General features: G+C 39.7%; 1 long non-coding RNA gene across 2 annotated transcripts in view; it reads right to left on the reverse strand.

Moving 5' to 3' along the window:
* Nucleotides 1–4,551: 4,551 nt before the first annotated feature.
* LOC122460423 overlaps nucleotides 4,552–25,032 on the reverse strand; it is a 32,450-nt gene continuing 11,969 nt past the window's right edge. Inside the window, exons 3-5 of one of the 2 annotated variants that reach the window (XR_006281715.1) lie at nucleotides 19,975–24,861; nucleotides 16,966–17,022; nucleotides 4,552–4,674 (exon numbers count right to left, since the gene is read on the reverse strand). This is a non-coding gene — a long non-coding RNA (uncharacterized LOC122460423). The remainder of the gene's footprint in view (nucleotides 4,675–16,965; nucleotides 17,023–19,974; nucleotides 24,862–25,032) is intronic. The other variant, XR_006281714.1, reaches the window with a different exon arrangement.

The following is a 25,032-nucleotide window of genomic DNA, read 5'->3' on the forward strand; positions in this document are numbered from 1 at the left end:
TATCAACTTAAAAATCACACCGTTAGTTGAAACAGTGCAATCCTGTGAGTAGACAAGCCCTGAGTTTGATTTTGAGCTTGGTTTTACACTCATGACAGAGTAAGAAGGGTGGGGAGGGAGAAGTGCTCTCTAGTGACCTCTGTGATCAACTCAGAGTGATATTAATGTATGCTGCAGATGGATCCCTGCTCAGATAAACGGAAAGAAGGTCAGGTTTTGTTAAGGAATAAAAGGATTGTTCAAATGTGCATATAGTATTTTCCAAAAACTGACTCATTTAAAAAAAACAAGAATTAATATAGCTGTCCATGGCCAACTTTTATTTGTAGGCAAATAGCTCAGCCAGGTAATATTAGGAATTTGTGTAGCAATACATGGCAATTAGTTTTGTATCCTAAGGTCCTGAGAACAATGGAATTTAAGCTGTTAAGCTTTTGAGTCACAACTGAACATGACCACTTTAAAAATATGATTTATTGATGTACAGTGGCATTTGAAACTCATAAGTGGAAATATACACAGTTGCCATAATAATGAGTAAAACAGGTCATAAACATAAAACAAATGATAAATATACAGACCTACTGAAACCTCTTATTGAGGGGTGTGGTCATGTGGAGATTTACACTGTTATTCTATCAGGATATACTGCATGACATAAAAAGAACAGATAAGGGTTTCTGTATGGCCAAAATCTTAATAAAATAAAATAATAATAATAATAAAGGATAATTGAGCATTTATGTGGGGGGGGGGGGGGAGAGGATGCTAAGTTTGGAAACAGAACACAGCATGTGTGCTCTTGTTATTATCAAATCCAGTGGAAAATATTTACATCCTAGAAGCTGCAAATCCTTATTTTGGTTGAATTGACATAAACTGATATAGAGTAACTGAAAATACCATAGAAAATTATTTGTATGCTTTAAAATAAGAAATTTAAGAAAATTCACATTTGAAAACTAGAAACATAATAGTATTATCAACAGAAGAATCCTTATTTTACATTGGAAAAGCCACACCAAAGGAGACAATCTAGTCCAGACTCTGATAGTTGTCAGTACCAGATGCTTGTAGAGGATAATTGTGGAATACCTGCAGAGGGTAAGTTTCTTCTTAAACCCATCAGTTAATGGTTGACTGATGCCCTGAAACATCTCTATCTCGCTCTTTCTAAAGTAACTGTAGCTGTATTCATTACCCATATACTTATCTAATCCTTTTCTGAATCCTCATAAACTTTTGTCCTCAATTAGGAGTTCCATCGGTTCATTATATATTGTGTAAACATGTAGTTTCTTTCATTAGTTCTAAACTTATTGCCTTTCAGTGTAATGAAACATTCCCTTGATCTTGAATTAATGGGAAATGCGTGATGTATCTTCTCTATACCATTTATTATTTTTGGTCTCTGTCATGTCCCCTCTTACTTGTCTTCTGTGAAAATAAGTGAGTCCACAGGTAGTGGTCTTAAAATCACAGCAAGCATCTTCCATTGAACTTATCCTGAATATAAACTTTCAATTGTACCTTAGCCTTAGAAGGTATTTTTCCTAGTGACCGTTGCTGAAAGTGCACTAAAATTCAAAATGCTACAAATCATTTCTACTTGCTGATAAGTGAATATGCATTTGAAAACAGGAAACACCCAATGAGCTGAGTAGAACATCTACAGGAAACCCTGTTAAAGTATGGCTTTTATTAATACCATATTGTTTTAAAAATACATTTACAGTTTTTGCACAGCATAAACTTGGTAACCACATGAATACAACCAAACAACTTTCAGGATGAATTGCAAAAGAGTAAATAATACACGTTCAGTACAGAATGCCAAGTCCAAAGATAAAAATACTAGGTGAAACCCTGGGTTCCTTACTCAGTACCAGATTTTGTTATCCTTACTCAATAGGACTATTCATGCGTGGAATAAGCAATTTTATCTTTCTGAGTAAGAATAGCAGAATCCGGTCCTCATCATTGACTCATTCCTTACTCAGGCATAGATCCTCAGAAACTCTAGAGCTTAGTCTCCTGTGAAACCAAATTTACAACAGAGTAACTAAATTGATTTCACTAGAGCTACACATCATTTACACATGTACGTGAGAGGAGAAGCAGGCTTCCTATTATTATTTCTGGAAGCTGTAAGAATACTGAGTATAACATGAGCTATATAGCTCAGAGTACAAGGTTGGGTGGAGCCACCCTTCCTCCATGCCAAGGAAAGAGATATTTTGTCTTTGAGCTCCAAAGTTTGGAAGGGCGTTTGCTACTACATCCTTTATGATTCAGCCAGCTGCCACACGCATGCCAGTCTCACTCCACAGACTAGTATGAAAGGATGGTACTGCCTTCTCTCCACCATTCCTCTTGGGGCACTATGCACCCCCAGGAGAGTACAGATAGAGAAATCTGTGTGATGGTCTGCTCACAGGGTCTGCAATTCTGCCAGGATTTTATATAGGTCGTGCAAAGAGATGTAAAGGCCTCTTGCACCCTTCCCTTCCCTTCCCTCACTGCACTCCACTAAAGGAACAGGCAGACTCCGGCCCTGGTTAACGGACTAAAGATAAATGCGGCTAATCAGGGGGAATCCTTAAGCAACCTCAATGTTAATGAGGACATCAACTGGCCATCTAGCAGACACACAGGGTATGTCTACAGTGTTCACCAGTGTTCTGGCTTGTGCGCATAGGGGCACATACTATCCAAGTCTACCTCCAAAGGTCTACACTGGAGAGTCGAACATGCCCATGCCTGTGTATCCTTGTACACACCAGTGCTGCAGTTACGTATGATTGACACTAGTTGACATATGTTTTTGGGAGTTTATCCCAGGAATAAATGGATGAGCTGCTCAAGGAATTGGTTCATGGTGTATTGTGGGAGATCTTATCTGTCCTTCCTGGACTCTTCTGCTGGGTTTTAGCTCACGATCAGACTTAGCTGAGGCATGGCTGGCTCTGCATTCTCCTTGCTTCCCTTCATTCCAGACAGGGGACCATGGATCTGTCAGTGTTGGATGAAGTGTTTATGTAGTAGGGTAGACCTTTTGAGAGATTCTGGATGACATTTCAGCAGTGGTTTCTAAACTGCAGAAGGTGGCACTGGGACTTAGAGCAGATTTCATACATGGAAGCCTGGAAAGCAATGAGGTTTGCAGCAATTGCTGAAGCTTCCCCATAGATAGCCCGTAAAAGGACAACTAACACAGCATGGTGGAATCATATCGACATGCAGACCTGGGATGATTAGCAGTGGCTCCAGAACTTCCTCATGAGGAAGTGCCTTTATGGAGCTGTGTGAAGAGTTTGCCTGATCATCCAGTGCTAGGACACTGATGACAAAGGAGGTTTTGTTGGCAAATCAACTGTTGGTGCTGTGGTGGTGGAGGTTTGTGAGGTGATCACTACAGTGGCTTACACATATGACACCCACTAGCCCATGTGGATGTGTGGATTGATGTGTTTCCATCTCTGCAGCATGTTCCTGGGACACCAGCCCCTGCTCCGGCATGGTCTTCTACAGTGCTGTTGCTGTCCCTTCTCCATCTGGTCTGAATATGTGACTGTGTTCAGAACTATGTCATGGAAAACAGCAGGCTATAGTCTTGGGGCAGTGGTAAGCGCTTGATCAAACTCCTTGTAGAAGGGGCATGTAGATGAGAAGTTGCCAAACCTGCTGTTGCCATCCTTAGCCTTGTGGCTGAAGGCCTTTAGGTGCTTGATGCACTCCCTGAACCGCACACCAGTATGGTTGATGCCCACCTTTTCAAGATCGTCTCATATAAGTGGATATTTTGGGTGCTTTTCTCAAAATCATTATCTCTGCTGTACTCACACAAGAGATAAGCCAGCACCCTGGAGTGCTTCTCCGGCCAGTTGGCAGCACACTGAATGGTGAGCACCTTGCTGTTTGGGAGAGCTGGGCTGAGCTCCACAGAAACTGAAGCAGGCCACCTGGAGGTTAAATGGTTAAATGACACGCATGTGTATCAGAGTAGCAACCGTGTTAGTCTGTATTCGCAAAAAGAAAAGGAGTACTTGTGGCACCGTCTCTAAGGTGCCACAAGTACTCCTTTTCTTTTTATGTACGTGTATGTAAACGAGCAGGTAATTTCTGATGTACAGAGGATGAGAGGGAAGTAAGTTGGTAGAAAGGCTGGAACATACAGCAGGGGGTAGCCACACAGAAGGCAAAATCTGACCTTATGTGAATGCAGAAACTGAGGCAGCATGTGGTTGCACTCTTTGACTAGCTCAGGGGTCCGCTGGGATGTCACTGCCCCCTGGATCCAAATGCCCTTGCCTGGGGCCTCTACCTGCATAGCCAGCAGCAGGCACAGGAGATGCAGGAAGAGCCACCACCCCAGGGTAATGGGGAGCCAGGGTGCCATGAGAGGATGGACTGCAGAGAGAGGGGGAAGTTACCCGGAGTAATCGGGGCTCTGGTGCTGTTGCTTCATTGTGGGATTGGTCCCCTGACCACAGCAGGTGCTACTGCATGGCTTGGTGCTTCCCTGGTAGATCCCAGGCTCCAGTGCCCAGGTCTGGAGAAACATCTTCATCCCGGAAGGAAGAAAGAAGCACTGTCTGGCAGCCTGGCCACCTTTTCAACAGAGATCAGCTCAGTCCTGCTGCATCTAGTCCTGCCCACAATTCTGCAGATGTGCTGGGGAGAGAGTCAGGAAAGAGGGTCAGAGGTCAGGCAAGCCAAGGGGGTTGAGGACCAAGCGAAGTGGGGGTCGGAAAATGAGGGAGCTTGGGGTTCAGAAAGAAGCCCCTGTGAAAAAATGCATGTGCTTACCTCTGCGTGCACAGTTGCTGCACTTTTCTATATTAATCAAATACTTGGGTGTGCTGATGGTTAATTAGGCATCTAAATAAACATTTCTAAATATGTGCATGCAGTCTTCGTTGCTGTGTGTGCTCATTTAGGCACACAATAATATGTGCATTTTTGAGAGTGGACCTTGAACCTCCATCTCTAACTATTTGGTCCCCTAAAAACTTTCCTCAATCTAGTATATAAATATACTTATAGTCTCATTTTCAGAATTGCTAAGCATGACAACTCCCATTGATTTCCATGGGAGCTATATTCAGTGCCTCTGAAAATCAAGCTATTAATGGCCTATAACAATCCAACTGAAAACACCTCAGCATACTGTATCATATAAAATAACTGAAAATGTGAAAAAATACATTGAGAGCCATAGCAGCAGAACAAAGCATGCACAGTTCTGGGTACTTTGTTACCAGAAAGATGCTGATAAACTAGAAGTTCAGATGACAAAAATAAATTAGGAGCTGGAGAGTTGACTCATGAATGAATAAAGATTAAAAGAGCTAAATATAGATTGCTTGACTAAGAGACAATTAAAGGGAATATGATAATCATCTATAAATATTTGAGGGCTGTGAGGAGGGAAGGGAATTACTGAGCACAGCAAAATGGAGTGTAACTGGGAATAACATGACAAATTTAAAAAGAAAATATTAAGGCTAAATATCAAGAAAGAGATCGGATGGTGAAAGGTATGAGGGGAATAGACTTCTAAGAGAAGTGACCATGACTTTATGGTGCTAAAGGGCATATTGACTGTCATAGAAAAGAGCAAAAGATTCTCTCTCAAGAGTGACTCCTCATTAATCCACCTCAATTTCTAGACCACATCCCAGACTAAAAAACTTTATTGTAAATCGTATCAAAATATTGAGAGATGTCAAAGAAAATATGCTTTTTAAAAAAAAATAAATCAGTGCACTATGCCTGTTGTGAGACAGACACCACCAATATGTTACCCAAAGGCTGATGTGAGCTTGTCTACATCGGATGTTATTGCGTGGCTAGCCAGTGTGTAAATCTACAGTGCACCGGCTAGCCACGCAATAATGTCCTGTGTGGATATTGCTACAGCACAGTGAAAGTTCCATAGTGTGCTTTGATGTACTGTTGTTTGAAACAGCTGTTTGAACCAGCAGTCCATCAAAGCACACTACCAAACTACTATTCTTAACTTTCTAAGAGTCTTATTTGGAACTTTCTGTGTCTATATCTGCATTCCTGGTATGCTGGTTTTTGAAACAGAGACAGTGGCCTCTTCAGGTATGGCAAAAATGTAAGTGTGGCCTACAGATGACATCCTGAGGGAACAAAACCCGTATTCATGTTGTAAATTCCTAAAAGACCACTTTATTTTGCTGGAAAGCTCTCATTTTTTAACAAACAGTTAATAATGAATGTGGTTTCTTCACTGTCATTAAAAAAAATATCATACGCTCCTTAGAGTTCTCGGAATCTTATGATCTTGCTCATATAAATGGGCTAAAGAGTTAAGTAGAGTGTCAGGCTATCCAAAAAACAAACAAACAAAAAACAAATAAAACCAACCCAGCTGGCTTTCAAGTTTGCTATTATATGTAGGATATGAAACAATAAAGTCTAGCAGTGTGGAAACTCCCAGAGTCTCCAGTACCCATTTTATAAAAAAACTATCCCAATCTGATTAACGTATGTTGGTTACAGAGTAGCAGCCGTGTTAGTCTGTATTCGCAAAAAGAAAAGGAGTACTTGTGGCACCTTAGAGACTAACAAATTTATTTGAGCATAAGCTTTCATGAGCATCCCATGAAGTGAGCTATAACTCATGAAAGCTTATGCTCAAATAAATTTGTTAGTCTCTAAGGTGCCACAAGTACTCCTTTTCTTTTTGCGTATGTTGGTTACTCGTACTTCTCTTGCTTTTACACTTTATTTTCAAAAGACCACAGGGGTTGTCGATGCTTACTGTTCTTAAGTAACTCAAATCTAGATCACCCCTTCACATTGAAAAACCCGTGGCATGAGGTTTCCTAAGAAAAATAACCTCCTGTCTTCCTCCCACATCTGCCCAGATCTCCGGGGACCTTTTAGAGACAGAGGACCATCCATACTGTGGTCTTCTGCCCCTACTCTGGCTCCTAAAGGTGTGATTGTAATGAAATCATGTTGTCAGCACCTCCTTCTACCATTAGCTGCCTGTGGAAGGTCACTCAAAGGTGGGGATTTGTCCTTAGTGGGGAAAGGCACCGTACACAGATTAATATAATTTGTGGGCAGATTTACTTCTGGCATCCAGGATTATTAATGCATATTTCCCAAAAACCTAATCCAAACTTTGTTCTTCCTTCTCCCCATTCTCACATACAGATCAGGGACACCCTCTCCCAGGATTCATTTAACGTGGCCTTCTACTATGAGTTCATCATGTTCTATTTTTCAGTGCATCACTGTTAGTTTAGATCCCAGATGTTTAAACTTTCTCTAAACAGCTGAAGTTATCTGCTAAAATAAGGAAATTGCAGGGTCATTATTTCAGTCCCATGAACAACCATGTCCCAAAGTCTCTGAAACCCCAAAGCAACCAAGGCCATTGCTGATGGCTGCAGCATCACTGGTCAAGATTGTTTGAACTGAAAACAGTCTTGACCAATGAGGCTGCAACCATCAGTGTCTTGTTTTAATGTACTGTATCCTCTTTGAAAAAAGAAAAGGAGTACTTGTGGCACCTTAAAGACTAACAAATTTATTTGAGCGTAAGCTTTCGTGAGCTACAGCCCACGTCATCGGATGCATTCAGTGGAAAATACATTTGGGAGATTTATATACACAGAGAACATGAAACAATGGGTGTTACCATACACACTGTAACAACAGTGATCAGGTAAGATGAGCTATTACCAGCAGGAAAACGGTGGGGATGGGGGGGGACCTTCTGTAGTGATAATCAAGGTGGGCCATTTCCAGCAGTTGACAAGAATGTCTAAGGAAGAGTGGGGGGGGGGGGAGAATAAACATGGGGAAATAGTTTTACTTTGTGTAATGACCCATCCACTCCCAGTCTTTATTCAAGCCTAAATTAATTGTATCCAGTTTGCAAATTAATTCCAATTCAGCAGTCTCTCGTTGGATTCTGTTTTTGAAGTTTTTTTGTTGAAGAATTACCACTTTTAGGTCTGTAATCGAGTGACCAAAGAGACTGAAGTGTTCTCCGACTGGTTTTTGAATGCTAGGAAATATGTCTTCTTAGGAAAGGTTTTTGCAAATATTGCAGCATAAATCGGCAAACCTAACTGAAAATGCACAGAAAAAAAAGTCAAAATTAGTTAGCTGAGCCTAAAGAAACCTGGCCCTCTAAACAGTGTAATACTATACTCTAGAATATGACCTTTGATATATATTTTGAGTATTATGATATGTTCTCCTTGCATGGCATGATTCTTTCTTTCTTTCTTTCACTACATTTGTAGTATAACATTATAAACACTGCAGGCCAAATTCTGCTCTCTTACACTGATGTAAATATGGAGTAACTCTCCTGAAGACATAGGAGCTACTTCAGATTTACACCAGTGCAAGATAGCAGAATCTGGTCCTTATCAAAGATCTGATTTGAGTATGACAATATTTTTTGGCTACAATATTGTAATGTATGTGCTGAGGCTAGCAATGGGGAGGGTATAAAAAGGAAAAGCAACCGCAGTTAGTGAATTCTTGTTCACTCTGCAGTTTTGATAGCTCAGCCAATGTTTATTGTTTATTATACTCGTCTCCTCCCTTTACAGGATGTTCTGTGATAACTGCTTTCTGATACAATGTCAATTCATCTACATTCTCAGCTACATTGAATACCTTCCTTCATTGTCACTATAAATGCTTAGCTCCCAAAGATGTGGTAATTATTCTTCCTGCTTGGAAAAAAATAGGTCTTGAAAAACTTTTTTCTTGTGATTTGGACAGTTGCAAAACAGGAAGCAAACTATGCTCCTTAGATGTAGACAAATGTTGGGATACAAGGCAATCCACTTTTTTAAAAAAATGCATATGAGCACATTTTTATCCACCCTTCCCTAATATCCCAGAGTCAGCTCCTACAGACGGTACTAAAACACCCACAATGTGGTTGCTTGCATGTGGTGAGCAGTGGTTTTCCTGAACAACAGCAGACTCTTGCAACTGAATTTCAATGAGGACCATTCACTGTTAGTATACAGAGTGATTATTAAAGTGTTTGGGTAAAGGAAAAATGAAACAAAATTGCAGATGCTAGTAATTACTGTTTAAAAGCCATGATGACTAAGGGATGGACTGTGTGCGACTCAGTAAAGAGAATACGAAGTGTGAGATGTGAGAAGAGGGACAGGTTACTGGAATATGAAGTGTTTTTCTTGGAAATGATACAGTGTACATGTTTGCCTATCTGTCTATTTATAACATGAAACATGACGGAAGCAAGTTTTTCTTGTTGAACATGGGAAGTGTCATCTAGACTGTGAATATATATATAACTGTAAAATGTGCTTAAAAGCAGCTATTTAACATTTTAAGATGATGGTAATTAAACACAAATAAAAGATCCAAACACTTTTTTTTAAGACTTGTAAAGAATCTTTAGGAAATCCTAATGATTATCTTAGTTAATGAACATACATTTACACAATGTTTATTATGCACTGGATGTAAAATGTTTTATAGATGAGCCAATGGATAATGCTTGAAGTGTATTTCCCTAGCACTGCAAGCTATTTTGTCCCAGCAAAATACACAACACATTCACTGTTTAAAACTTTCAGCAGTTTTTTGCCCTAATACAGCGGTTCGCAAACTGTGGGTCAGGACCCCAAAGTTCGCAACCCCATTTTAATGGGGTTGCCAGGACCAGCATTAGACTTGTTGGCACCCAGGACTGAAACTGAAGCGCAGGCTCCACCCCCACCCAGCGGGAGCGGGTGGCAGCGGGACTTGGGCTGTGGTCCCTCTCCCCCCACCCAGGGTGGTGGAGCTTAGGCTTCGCCTCTGCCCCCACCTGCCCTTGGGTCATATAGTAACTTTGTTATCAGAAGGGGGTCGTGGTGCAATGAAGTTTGAGAACCCTTGCCCTAACACTTTTCTATCGCATTCACTAGAGAAATGGGAGCTCCTCGTTATTGTGTTTGACCATTTTACTACTCAAAGGTTATGGGAACTAACATTAAAATGAGGGTAAAGAGCAACAGAATACAGAGTGAAATCAAAAGAATTTCTCTCAGTGTAGAGATTAACTACAGCATAAGGCTGACAATTAAGTAAATATAAAGTCAAAGAAAAAAATTCTAGACTGAGGAAAAAGGCTCTTTTATGTAAGAATTATTAGACATCAGTTTTAATTCTCAAAGAAAACTTTGTTATAAACTTTTGTACACAACATTTGGAGCTGAAACCAGCAAGAAGAAACCACAACCATATGCATTACGAGAAAAAAATTGAGCTTTGTATGATGAATGTCACTTGAAAATGGGCTTTGCTTTTAATTTAGAACATTGTAAACACATCAGGAGAAACTGGTTTTGATCATCTGCCAAATATTGCACAAATATTTAAACTAATAAATAACCTTCTAAAACAGGAAGTGTACTGTATATTTTATGTGTTCCCACAATCTTTAAGAGAGAGTCTCATTCCTTATGCTTCACAGATGTTTCTGGAAGAGAAGGAAATTAGATAGAACAGCATGTATTATTATCAAGAAGCATTTTAATTATAATGTAAATATCCAGATATCACCAAATCTATGTAATAAAATAAGGTCGTATTTCACTAGAGGGTTTGGCTCACTCATTTGTCCATCAAAAACCCAAGCTTAAATTTTAAGCCTGAATGCAGGGTGGATAAAAATCAATGATTTTTTTTATTTAAATCAGATTTTTTTGATAAAATGCTTTTTGAGGAAAAAACCTATCTAAAAATATCTTTGAGCTATAATGTATATTAATTAAAACTATCTCATCATGGAATAGGGATTATAAATTCTAATTCTATAGTACGAGACAATATATTCATGTAATGTTTAAGAAAAGTTTTGTAAATGAGTTCCAATAGTTCATGGATTAGGGACCCAATCTTATGGGGTTCCAAGGGCTTCTGTATAGATTATTTAGGTTAATCTTTCTATCTACCCAATGGGACTCAATGCTCCGTCTAGAACAGTGTTTCCCAAACTTGGGACGCCGCTTGTTCAGGAAAAGCCCCTGGTGGGCCAGGCCGGTTTCTTTACCTGCCGCGTCTGCAGGTTTGGCTGATTGCGGCTCCCACTGGCTGTGGTTCGCCGCTGCAGGCCAATGGGGGCTGTGGGAAGCGGCGGCGGGTATGTCCCTTGGCCAGGGGCTTTCCCTGAACAAGCGGTGTCCCAAGTTTGGGAAACACTGGTCTAGAAGATACCATCAGAGATGCTTAGTTTTGCAGTTCTCAAACTGTGGATTTGTGTCTCCAGAGATAACATGCTTGTTAACAGCAGAAAAAACACGCCCCCAATAAATAAATAAATAACATATAGAGGTGAGAAATAACAGACCTCAACCCTATTGTCCCTCTGCAAATTTGTGTACACAGAGTCAATCACTTACCTCTCTCTAAAAGTGCAAAGTTTTAAAAAGTTCAATGAATGGAAGATTCTTGGGGGTGGAATAGATCTGGACAAGGAGAAGAAGTCTGGAGATTAATGTGAGAAGGGAGGGACAGGCCATAGAAACAAAAGTGAAACTGTTTGAGCAGCATATTCCAGAAGTCTTGAGGTCTTTCTGAGTGTAACCTTCATTGATTTGAGAGCTACCATACCATTCTCTCACTAGAAGGGCAAACCTATAATGGCAGCAGATCCTAAAAGAGACTAAGTTTGGGAATAAGAACCATTCAAGAAATATATGTTTGCTGATGATGTTTTAAAGAAAGTCACACCAGTGAACTGGTGGAATTCACTTAAGCACTTGGATTCAGAGACTGTTGAAGTGATAATCTCACTTTTAACAGCAGTAGCTTCTTCTGCCGGTGTAGAAAGAATATTTTCTTCCTTTGGACTAATTCATTCCAAATTGAGAAATCATATGAGACCTGAAAAAGCAGGATTTTTCTTTTCCAGATTATGAACAAACAGTAAAATGAAGGTGAAGATGACTGAGTTAGCTGCAGAAGCCAATATTCTAAGTTTCTCATGTTGACCTGGCTGACATAGTCAATTTAATTTTTGTTGTTTTTTTAAAAAATATTTTATTTAACTATTTTAATTAAAAACAATTTTAACAAAAACAAACCTGATTTTAAAATACTTGAATGTTTAACTAAATTCAAAAATTCATATGCCTATTTTGTTAAAATATTATGTTTGCTGTTGAAGAAAAAAATCCAGAATACATAACGTTGTTTTAGTTAAATAAAACAATTTAAATGTCTGTCTGGTGATGTTCTCCTCCTAAAGAGCATGGAAAGAAATTCCTCCAAATATTAATGATCGTTCACCTCCCAATCACTTCATAAATATCTGCTTCAATTGCCTTTGGTAAATGAAATAACCAAACAACCATTCATTTTTTGATATAGCTATAAAACTAATCTGGAAATTTTTCAAAATAAATCACTTAAAAATGTATTGTATGTACCTTCTAAAAATGAAACCTACATCTATCTCTGAGTTATGAAGAATATGTATTAAGGTTATAACCAACAAGAATGCACTTTATGTAGAAATTAATGATTAAATAGAGTCTTCCGGACTAGTGATTTAAATCATGATTTAAATCAATTTGATTTAAATCAAATCCACCCTGCATGAATGTATTAAAAATAATGTATATCTTAAAATAGTCATAGACCAAGGGCCCTATCATCTGGTCATTTACATTATGTCTATGAATTTGATAATTTTAAGAGAGATCTATAATGTGGAAAAACTGAATAGCCTGACAATGTTTTTTTAAAAGAGATTACTGAACCAAAGTTGTAATAATATGGGAATTATCTCATATTCTTAAACTAGGATGGACATTCAGTTAAAAATATTTTTTTTCATTCTTTGACTAAACATATGAGATTTTATGAGTTCATTCCTCTTCTGTTTTGATAGAAGTCTATCTCTGCCAAATAGTTGAAATTTCACAGAATGAATCCTAGAAATTAGGTTGTTGTTTTTTTCCCTGATAGTCAACATAAACTGATGTTTTCTTAACTAGCCATAATGGGGCAAAATTATGCCACATTAAACCATCCTAAACAATTCCTCCCGCTTCTTGGTGTTAACCACGTATACTTATATTTGTATGTTTGTTTATGTATGTGCATATGTGTGTGTATATCTCAATTCCTCTTTCACTTCCTAAGCCATTATTTAGCTATACATATTTAGCTTTTAGTCATTTTTCATCAGTTATTCTCTGCTGTTGATTAATAATTTTTGTTACTCTTCCCTCCAGTTGGAATATGTATGTGGTGAAATCCTACCCTCATTAAAGTCAATGACAAAACTCCTATTGACTTCAGTGGAGTTAGGGTTTCAGCCATTGTATTGAAATGCCTAGAACTGAATGCAACTGTCAAGGGCCAAATTCAGCCTCCTCATATTATAACCATGGAGAGCCCCAGATTCAGCAGAAGCAATGTCAGAGCAGGTCAGCACACTCTTTATTCCACTGAGGAGGGGATGATTTACTGGTAGATAGATTCACCAGCCATTTCTCCTCTCCATGGAAGGAAGGAAGGGGAAAGGTAAGGGCACCTTCTGCCAAGGTGTGTGTATTGTATTGCATATTCATGTCAAATTTGCTGGCCACTATGACCCTTAGGAATCAGTCAGCATCGTCTTCAAGTTTTTCTGTCCCATTCAACATCTGTGTTTCAGATTATTGTCCCTCAGATGTATTATTATATGTTTTTCCCAGCTGAATTTAAATTTATTTTCATTCATACTTCTCACTCCCTTTGTATAATTTTCCTTCTCACTTTGATGTTGCAACACCTGACACAATTTGATATTATCTTTAAATATAGTTTATTATGGGAACAACTAACCCCTTGAATAACTTCCTTGTTGGAGTTGGAATGGAATAGCAATGAAAGGGAATTTGGCTCTTACTGCATACTACCTTTTAAGAGAAATGAAGGGTCTGGTTCAAATTCCACTGAAGCAAATGGAAGCCTTCCATTGACTTCAATGGGCTTTGGATAAGGCCTTTAATAAAAACTTTAAAATATGGCTAAACATAATAATACTTTCAGTGGTATCCTATGAATGCAATCTGTTTAAGAAAATAAAATAGGATTGAACATCTTTTTTTTGTTTGATTTTTTGCCATTTAAAACATTATAGGAGTTAACTGGTTTCTAATTTTAAAAATGTTTGCCTACATTTTCAAAGTGACTAGTGATTTTGGTTTCAGAGTAGCAGCCGTGTTAGTTTGTATTCACAAAAAGAAAAGGAGTACTTGTGGCACCTTAGAGACTAACAAATTTGTTAGTCTCTAAGCTGCCACAAGTACTCCTTTTCTTTTTGCGAACACAGACTAACAAGGCTGCTACTCTGAAACCTGTCATTATGCAAGACACTGAATTTAGCCGTATAGAGTGGAAATCTGTCAACTTCATGAAAAAACTCGTACAGATACAGACAGACATCATCTTCCTCTCCAAATGCAAACAGATGGACATCATACCAAAGGGACTGAAGGTAAAAAATCCATTACAATCTACATACCAAACAGACTATGCTGACAGCTTGTGCAACACACTCTCAAAAATTTGTTAGTCTCTAGGGTGCCACAACTACTCCTTTTCTTTTAGTGATTTTGGGTGACTCCGTTTTTGGTTGCCCAATTTGAGACACCTTGCATGAGCATAGTTTTCAGAGAATAGGTAATCAGTATTTTCTGAAAATCAGGCTTCTTTTAGGTGTCATTTGGGTACTCAAAAATGAAGACATCAAAAATCACTAGTCATGTTGAAAATTTAGGCCATGGTGACTATTTTTGTCTACTTCTATTAATTTATTTTTTAAAATTATTACTTAATCTAACAGATTAAGAAGGAAGAAAAGGTTCACAGAAGTCCAGACAAAATAATACAGGGAAAAGTAAGGAAACAGATTTTCTAAAGAAATTGAGTGAAATTCTGGCTCCATTGAAATCAATTGGAGTTTTGTTATTGATTTTAATGGGCCACACTTTCACCTAGGATGTTTATAGGGAGACATAATAAATACTTCCAGGGAATAATGTATGCAAAAGAGAAATTTACACTCAACACCATCTGTTTGGTTTTTTTTAAATAAAAGGAGAAGTAGGATTAAGTTAAAGTAAAAATGCAATTTGGATATTTGGAACATTGTGATAGTAAGAATAAGCAGTTTATCTTTTGAGGTAGTTGTAATAAGCTTAAAGACATTGAAGTTCAGACTAGATATGTCTGCCTGAAAGTATAGTGTTGATTTCTTCCTACTTTGACATGGGGAGTTGGGCTGGATGAACAAAAAGGACTGTTTTAACCCCATATGTGGTGGTTTCTGATAAATAATTTAATCCCAATAGTTTGAGTTTATTTACCCATGTACATAACTTCCTTGTTTTGATTTACTTTAAACTTAATATCCAAAATTAATCAGTAGTTTTACTTTGAATGATGATCTATCCTAAAGTATGAACTTCAGTTTATGCAAAAGTTGAATATACGTTTTCTGACTAGTCAGTCTGAGAAGCAGATTTTTGCCACAATTGCATTATCTTTTTCATCTTCTTCTTATCGAAATAGTAACATTCTTTTGGAAAGCTCTAGAAACTAATGAGTGAATAGGAGAAAATAACCTAGTTGCATTACAGCACAATCAGAACTCTGGCAAAAAAAAAATCAAAAAATAAAAAAAAAATCCAGGCATAAGTGGGGAATAGAATGAAAGCATGGAAGGAAGCCATTTAAGGGAAAAAACTGAACTATGAAAGCATGTAATTTTGCTTGTACAATTTATCATGAAGAGGAAAAAATAAAAATCCATCTCTAGGACAGAGGTTAAAGTTTAACTTAACAAAAATGTACTTTTCAGCATTTTTGGCACTTAATGTAAGGAAAAACTATGGGACTTGTCATTCCTTCTGGTATTTCTCTGGAAGGGATGAAAGGAATAACATCTCTTTTGTACTGAAGTCTTTCAGTGGTGGTGGTGATGTTGAGACAATGTGGCATATTTTGACCCTATGGAAGCCGCTTTCCATACAAATTCATGGAGTGGGGCTTCTACAGGGTTTTGTAGAGATTTAGGCCTGTCTAACATAGTTAGATTGATCTAACTCATATTGCAGACACAGGTAATGGAGAGGTGGATTTACTACAGCAACAGAAAACCCCTGTCTGTTGCTATGCTGCTGTAGCACTTATAGTTTAGACATACCGATAGTTGGGTAGAGAGGGAGAGAGAAATGTCTCTTAGAATTCCCTGAGGGATTTCACAAGACATTTAATGCATTAAATTATGGGAACATCAAAACTCTGGCAAAGAGAACTTGGACAAGTGCAAATGGAGAGGCCTGGAGCAGTTGTGCTACCCTGGGACATGTGGTGACATATGTGGGAGGACTGCAGGAGATCTGGATTAAGATGCTCTGGCCCTCATTGAATGCCCATCAGCTGCAAGTTAGGAAGTTTTCCTCTCTTCCTACCCCTTGCCCCCCCCCCCCCCGGCCCAACTCTATGATGTGAATAAAGTATGCTACTTCAAAGCTATATGTTTTTTTTTTCACCAAACTTTGTGCCTTTCATAGGCTTTTCCATTGAGGGATGTGACCTCAGTTTATATCATCTACAGAATCTGAGTTGACTCTAATGGATCATACACTACATTTCATTCTAATCTTCCAAATCCTGTGTGGTCATAAGAAGGGGTGAAACTTTAGAAAGAGTGAGTTCCTCATTCAATGGGAAATTAGTGCCATGCTGATACTCAGGAGCTATAGATAGACAGACAGCTAGATATAGTCTATTTTATCCACACTATGTGCACAAGTCTTCTTCACCTTGAATGGTGACTGTAAACATCACAGCAAAGCTTCACACAGGTAATTGCACTTACAAAACCCAAGCTACAACACTGCTGCATCTAGCACTATTTTTACTTAGAAAACGCTGTCTTACCCCATGTTCTGCTTCCAACACTTTGGTCCCTACACAGTGGCCTGGAAATTCACCAGCCTAAATAACATGTTAAAAAATGTTAAGATTTTAAAGTTAAGTACTCAAAAATAAGGAAATGTCAGAATTAAGTTTTCCTATGCAACCTTAATTCACTCCCTTTTTGCATATCCATTATCACAGCCTTTTTAACTATATGATCACACACTAGTTTTTTCCACAGGACCCCTGTCTCATTCAATGAATGGGTAGTTATTCATTATTGCTTTTTTTCCCTCCTCATTCAGTGATTAGCCCTAGTGTGTGTCCTCCTATTCTGCTCCTATTCATACCCACTCACCCAGCTCTTGACGCCTTCCCTCTCTACTCCTATCCACGCTCCTGCTCTCCACCACCCTCCTTGCCCTTTTATTGCTCACCCCTTTGCATCCAAATCAGGCTGCTTCCTCCTCCTCACTTAATTGGTTTTAAGAGAGAGCTGGACAAATTTATGAGTGGGATTGTATGAGCTGCTTGGGATGGTGAGGGTCAGGGCTAGGCAGCCCTGTGGGTTCCTTCTAGTTCAAGTCTGATAGTCCAAAAAAAATCTCATGCTTCAAGGCTTTAGCTGGTCACCTGCAAGGGTCAGGAAGGGATTTCTCCCACCCGCAATGCATTCTGTATTTTTCTCCTTCCCTCTGAACCATCAGGGATGGCCATGGCTGGAGATTTGATACTGGATGGGATGGGTCAGGGCACAAAGCATTCTCTTTCTCAGGTGTTTGACTGGCTGGTTCTTGCTCACATGCTGAGGGTCTAACTGATCATCGGACTATGGGTTTGGGAAGAAGTGTCATCCCGTCCCCATCCCCCCACCCCCGTCCAATTGGCACTGCTATTAAGAGTTTTTCACCTTATTTTACAGCAGTGGTTCTCAACCTATTTATCATTGTGTGCCTCATATGTTACCCACAGTATGTTACCCGGGCCACAGGTTGAGAACCACAGTGTGGCAACAGCAACCCCCAGCAGCTAAAAGTAGCAATTGCAGGGAAAGTCCAGCTCAACAATACTTGCATCTCTTGGCTAGAATATGCTCAGTGCAGATAGAATCTTTGGAAAATTTAGCTGCTAAATTCTAACAAGTCTCTACAGAGAATGTGCAAACTTAGATTTTTTTTTTAGAGGTGTACACCTTGGCCCAATTTGGGTGAATTTTCACAAGAGTGGCAAAAGGCCCAACGCTGGCACCAGGGATGGGGCTTCTCTGCTAAATGTCAAGTTCCTGCACCAACTGTGGAGGCACTAGAACCTACAGTGAAATGGCTGAAAGTATGTTTTTAACATGGACAAAACAGTGTATTTTTCCATAAACTCATTCTCAGAAATGGCTTGTCAGTTTAGTTTAAATTTACCCAAAAATTTCATCCTGAGGCAGATACCTGGCATGGGAAATTTTAGCCCAAACGAAAGATTTATTAAAGTTATAATCAACTGAAAACACTATCTTATAATGTAAAGTGTTGAATAACCTTAACTATAGGTGGCACCCACATAAAATATAAAATGTTTTTCTGCCTTTGTCGTTCAGATATACAAGACATTATTGGGGCAGGGTGAATAGATCTGTGCCAAAATCATTCGGAAAGTAGTTAATTCTGTCTAATCTATTCTACTTTCCGCACTTGAATGTTTAGGAATGCTTGTATATATAATTACTGACTGAAAGAACAGGACACATGCCTGGCCTCAAATTAGATATTAAAAAACTGATCTCAGTCAGGTAGCATAGAGCCGTTTCTTGTTAGTTAAAGAATGAGATGGAACAGGTTGGCAGTGTATAACCTAAGAGCAGGTAAAACTGTGCTTAACAAAAAAAAAAAAAAAAAAAGCACAAGACTGTTTTCATTTACCCTGACTAGGACTTTCTTTTCTGTAACATTTTTTAATCATTCAGGAATTAACCAATGCCCAATAAAGTCAATAGAAGTCTTTCCACTGGCTTCAATGGACATTGGATTAGGGCCTCAGACATGAAAACATGCAAGTAAAGTGATTTCTCAAACAATCTGTGTATTAAACTGCTCTTGGTGATTCAACCAAAAAATGTGAATGTTAAAAGCTATTTGCAAAAAATATCTTGCATACCCTTTGCATTAGGAAGCATAGTCCAGTTAAGAAAATACAGCTATTACAAAGATTTATTCAGCACATAATATTGAAATCAATGAGCAGCTTTGGATAAATTGAATAATCAAAACAAACTGCCATGAAAGTGAATATCTGGTGGGAAAGAAAAGGAGTGCTATACTGGGCATATGCCATTTATCCATTTGGATACACTCTCACTCCAGTGCTTAAGTAGCATTCCCCTTTCCTATCCTTCCTGTTAAGAAAACACATCTCCTCATTCCTTCTTCTATATTTACAATTGTGGTTTTTTATTATCCCGTGTAGCAAGGTCTCAGTTGGTCTGCCGAGCCGCTGCGGGGCAGCGGGGAGCTACTGCCTTGCCGAAAGGCTCTTGTCCATGACTTTGACATTGAAAATCAGTGTTCATCTTTGCAAACAATTTTTCCTGAGTTGATACATAATACTGGCCAAGATTTTTAAAAATTTGTGCCTAAATAAGGATACAGGAGCCTAACTTTGGGGATCTAAATAAACAGCCTGATTTTAAGAGTGATGAGCACCCAAAAGTTGAAGGCCCTGGAGAAAATGTGCACCAATACCTATAATTAGCATGACTGTTCATGCAAATTGGGAAATTAGGCAGATAAATGGCTGGCCATTTTGTATTTTTTTCCTGATTTTTTTCACACACAAATTATATAATTATTAGCTCTTTTGTTTTTTATCCCAGGGTGAGCCTTTTTTTTTTGTCTGGGAAAATTACCTGTATAATTGGTCTGTTCTTGGAACCAGTTAGATTTGAGACGACTCTAAGGAAACAATATTATTCAGCCAAGAGATCACTCTGTTTAGACTCTGTTCCTTGGCTTTGTCATCCAAGTCATCATGGTATACAATTACCTGCAATAGCTGAAATAGGATGAAAAACTTGTAGAGCTGCTACTGGTGGTCTCATTCAGTGTCTAACCAACTGCTGCATGAAAATTCCTTGAAAATTTATACTGTGGCTGTGCAGGAGACTAAGTAAATGGAGTTGTGAGGGAGATGGGGGTTTTGTTTGTTTTTGCTTTCCACCTCCCCATCATTATAACCTCTGTGAAGTTCCAGTCAACTGAAGCATTTCTAGTGGTACACAGTCTGGTTGATCTTTACTGTCTCCATTTGGTAAAACGGAGTTCAGCTATTCAGTTTTCAAGCTACTTCACAGATAAAAATCACATGGATTTAGACTGAACTATTGCTGCCACAGTAGCAAACCATATGTAGTGAGGATAAATATGAGGTCTTCCCTGCATGAGTTCCAGACAATGTTTTTCACTGAGGTACTGTGAGAGTTACAAGCTGATTGACTGGCAATCCCTCGATTTGAGAATGATCTCTACCACGGATTTACATATGGGTCCTGAGATGACTCAGGAGTCTGATCCTGGAACCACAAATCTGCCCACAGTAGATACAGACATTTGTGGCGGGCTAGCGGCTTTCTGGGAGAAAGTTATTTCTTTTTCCTTACTCTTCTCTTTCTCTTTTCAGCTTTGAGGGCAAAGTGCTTCTCCTCAAAGCAGGCCACTGCCTGATGGATGATGTGGTGCCATTGGGGTCGGTTGGTGGCTTGCTCTTCCCAGCTTGTGATGTCCACATCAGTTTTCTTAAGATACACTTTGTGTGTCTTTGTAGCATTTCCTCTGACCACCATGGGATCTCTGACCATGGATAAGCTGAGAGTAGAGGATTTGTTTTGGGAGGCAAGAGCCTGGCATCCACACACAATGTCCAGCCCAGCAGAGTTGGTGCACGAAGTTCATTGCTTTAATGCTGGTGACATTGGCTTCAGCGAGGATGCTGGCGTTAGTGCGGCAATCTTGCCACTTGACACAAAGGATCTTTCAGAGGCATCGTTGGTGATACCTTTCCAAACTCTTGAAATGCTGTCGATAGGTCACCCAGGTTTCGCATCCATAGAAGAGCGTAGGAACAACAATTGTCTTATATACCTGGATCTTGGTGTTCTGCCATACATCACAGTCTGTAACAATGCGTCAGAGCAATTTCCCAAAAGAAGCACTTACACATTGGATCCTGTGCTGTATCTCACTGTCAATTTTTGCATTTTGAGAAAGTTGGCTATTGAGGTAGCAAAAGTGCTCAACTGTCTCCAAAGTCTGACCCTTGATGGTGATTTGCGGTAGGTCAAGGCCTGAAGCAGGTTGAGAGAGCACTTTAGTCATCTCAGTATTGAGTGAGAGTCCTTGGCTTTGATAAGCTTGTGCAAGAAAATCCAGCATGGACTGAAGGTCATTCTCAGTGTGCACAAGGATGACACACAATCATCAGCATACTGAAGATCAGTAATGGACGCCCTGAAGACTTTACACTTGGAGTGGAGATGTCGAATATTAAAGAGCTTCCCATCCATTCTATTTTGAATGTCAACTCCATTGGAGAGATGATCTTTAATGAGGACCAAAATGACTGCTAAGCAGATGGAAAGCAGGGTTCGGGCAGTTTTGATGACAAACAGTTCTGTCCCAAGGCCATTACAGAGAACCGTGGCAGTCATCTGATCATGGAGAAGCCTTAGGACCTTAAAAAATTTTGGAGGGCAGCCAAATCTGGCCAGTATCTTCCACAGGACTTTGTGATTGACAGAGTCAAAGGCCTTTGTCAAATCAATGAAAGCCATGTACAGGTCCTGATTTTTCTCATGAGATTTTTAATGGATTTGGCGGGCAATGAAGATCATGTTGGTTGTCCCATGGGATGATCTAAAACTGCATTGAGATTCTGACAATATTTCCTCAGCAAGGGGAAGTAATTGGTTTAAGAGGATATGGGCAAGAATTTTCCCTGCTATAGATAGCAAGGTAATGCCTCAATAGTTTCCACATTCCGACTTATCTCCTTTCTTAAAGATTGTAACAGTGTTAGTGTTTCTCAAGTCTTCTGGAATCTTCTCATTATACCAGATATAAAGAAAAACTTTGTGGAGCTTCCCTATCAGTTCTTCACCTCCAAACTTACAGACTTCAGCTGGTACTCATGTGGCCCTACTGCCTTGTTGTTCTTAGTTTGCATAATGGCTCATGGGAGGGTCAGCAAGAGATTCTCTTTCATGTCATTAAGGTACAAATTCGATAGTGGCATCAAAGACAGTTGACTCATGGTTCAGGAGTAACTCAAAATGCTCCTTCCATCTGGCTTTGATGGCTTCATTGTCCTTAAAATATGTTGACCCATTTTGGGCTTGAAGTGGTGTGGATCCATGGGAACATAGGCCGTAAATGGTCCTTATTGCTTAAAAGAAACTCCTCATGTCATGTTTATCAGCATAAATCTCAATCTCCTTGGCCTTTTCTCACCACCACTTATTTTGATGTCACAGATTTTCCTTTGGGCTTCAGCCTTGAATTGCTTATATGACTCTTTCTTCTGCTGATGTGATATGTCATTTTGCCACATGTGATGAGCTTTTCTTTTCTGGTCAAGCAGGCCCTGAATCTCAGCATCGTTCTCATCAAACCAATCTTGGTGATGGTGGGTGACACAACCAATAGACTCAGCACATATTGAGAGAATAGCAGTTTTTAATCCCTTCTAGAGATTTTCATTATCATCATCAGCTGTAGATATAACGGCAAACGTCTCTTGGAAACACTGCAGAAGTTTCTCCCAAGTCACTATATGTTTAAGCAACTTGATGCTGAACTTCTTTCATACTGATTTTGCCTGCTTGTGATGCCTTGAGGCAATCTGGAAATTCATGATTGATCTAACAGGGTGATGGTCTGTCCAACAGTCATCGGTTCCATGCATGGCCCTCATGATGCGAACATCCTTCCGATCTCAAGCTCTAACAATAACATAGTCAAGAAGGTTTCAATGCCTGGAGTGGGGGTTTCTCCAGGTGGTCTTATACTTCTCACTTTGTCTAAAGACGGTGTTCATGATGATCACACCATGTTCTACGCATTTGCTCAGGAGGATGGCATTGGAATTAGCCTTTCCTTCTCCTTCTTTTCTGATAGTGCCGTTCTAGAGATCTGACTCCCGCCCGACTCTAATGTTAAAATCTCAAGAGGAGAATGATCTTGTCCTCCTTGGGAATTTTGGTCAAGATCTGTATAGAATTGTTCCTTGATATCCTTGATACAATCTATCCTTGATAGAATCAAATGTTGGGGCATACGCACTGGTGACAATAGCAGACTGCTTGTTGCAAAGCTCAAAACAAAGAGTCATAAGACATTCATTGATTCCTACAGGAAATTCTGTAAACTGACTGACAAACTTATTCCTAATTGCAAAATCGACACCATGAATGTGCCACAGATTTTCCTTTCCAGAAAAAGGTGTAGCCTCCCCCTTTTTCTCTCAGTTGACCTTCATCTGGGCACCTTGTCTCAATCAGGGCAGCGGCATCAATGTTATATCTCACAAGTTCCCTAGCGACAATAGCAGTTCTTCTTTCCAGCAGTACATTATCTTTGTTATCCATCAGGGTGTGAACATTCCATGTAGCAAAAGTCACTGTCCTTTTATAGCTTCAACTGCAGGCAGACTGATCCCACTGGATGCGGTAATCCAGCCAGGAGTATATGAGACAGCCTAGGTTTAGGGCACCTTTTCTAGCCCTCTCCCCATGCAGAGTGAGCAGAGAGGATCCTAAAGAGGACTGCTCAGTCATGATAGTAGCTGCCAAATTGCACCTCTGTCTCAGTCCAGGTGCTAGATGACCATCTAACTACTGCCGCCTACATGCAGATTCATGGCAAGGGACTGCCAGATTCACTAATCCTGTCCCTATCACCACTAGTCCATTGCCGCAGGGCTTGGAAGATTGGACAGATGTTATTCCTGTGATAGAAGCCTGCGCATGATTTCTTTTAATGTGGGGAAGCTCATGTGCCTTCAGCGACCACATGATCATGACAAGTTAGAGGTCTGGGGCCCAGTGGCAGGGAAAGTCTGAGACGACTGGAGATCTCCACTTGCTGCATCCTTCATCTGTTGAGATGAAGCCATTGAGATCCAAGGACACTCTTCCACTTGATCCACCATTGAGGACTTGGAGAATTGGACCATACTTTGTCTTGGACCTTCCCTCAGACTTGTTCACCTTGGGAGACCCTACCAGGAATATGAAGCTCTCAATAATTTAGCTCTGAGGATCACTGGAACTTGCAAGCCCCTTCACCACAACAAGGTGACGGTTCCCAAAGCTATGAGCCTGTTGGATGTTGAGGCACTGGGCTCATCACTGGAGGAAACTGCCAATATTACCCTCAGGGAAGCAGTGCCCACATTTCTTAAAGAATTGGATGTTTGATGACTGTTCAAGAAACTTTTTTTCCTTCCATATAAACAGTCTCTTCCTTTGGGGCGTGGGGGATGATTAGAGAAAAGGTTGTGGTCATATAGCTCTAGCAATACCTGGAGTCCTTAGTTTTCCTAGATCAAGTAAATCTAGTTTTATATCTGGATATGATATAGAGCAGGGGTAGTCATATTTACTGACCCTCTGAGCTGCATACAATAATCTTCATAACTTGAAGATCCAGGCGCGCCTGCAGGGTCTCTGGGCTTCAGTCCTATGGAGCTCACCTACCAGGGCTTGGGGCTTCTGCCCTGCAGCAGTGCGGTGGGACTTGAGGCTTCTGCCCCATGGGAGGCACTAGCCAAGGCTTGGGGCCCCAGCAGGTGCACCCCACAGACCTGAAGGCCTGAGCCCCACCCAGAAGGCAGAAGCCCTGAGATTCTTTGCATTACAAACTGTGTATCACAATAGACCTAAAAGGAAAAGAGATGAGCATAGATACATTTTACATTATAACAACTTAAAATTTATCTTCAGTGATTTGTGCATAATAACATAATATTCATTAAACAGTAACTGTGCAGCTGATCTCCTTTAAAAATGCAACAGCTTTAGCAAAAGGATAAATAATGTCTTAAATATCA

This window comes from Dermochelys coriacea, chromosome 5 (genome assembly GCF_009764565.3).
Source record: "Dermochelys coriacea isolate rDerCor1 chromosome 5, rDerCor1.pri.v4, whole genome shotgun sequence".
NCBI lineage: Eukaryota > Metazoa > Chordata > Testudines > Dermochelyidae > Dermochelys > Dermochelys coriacea.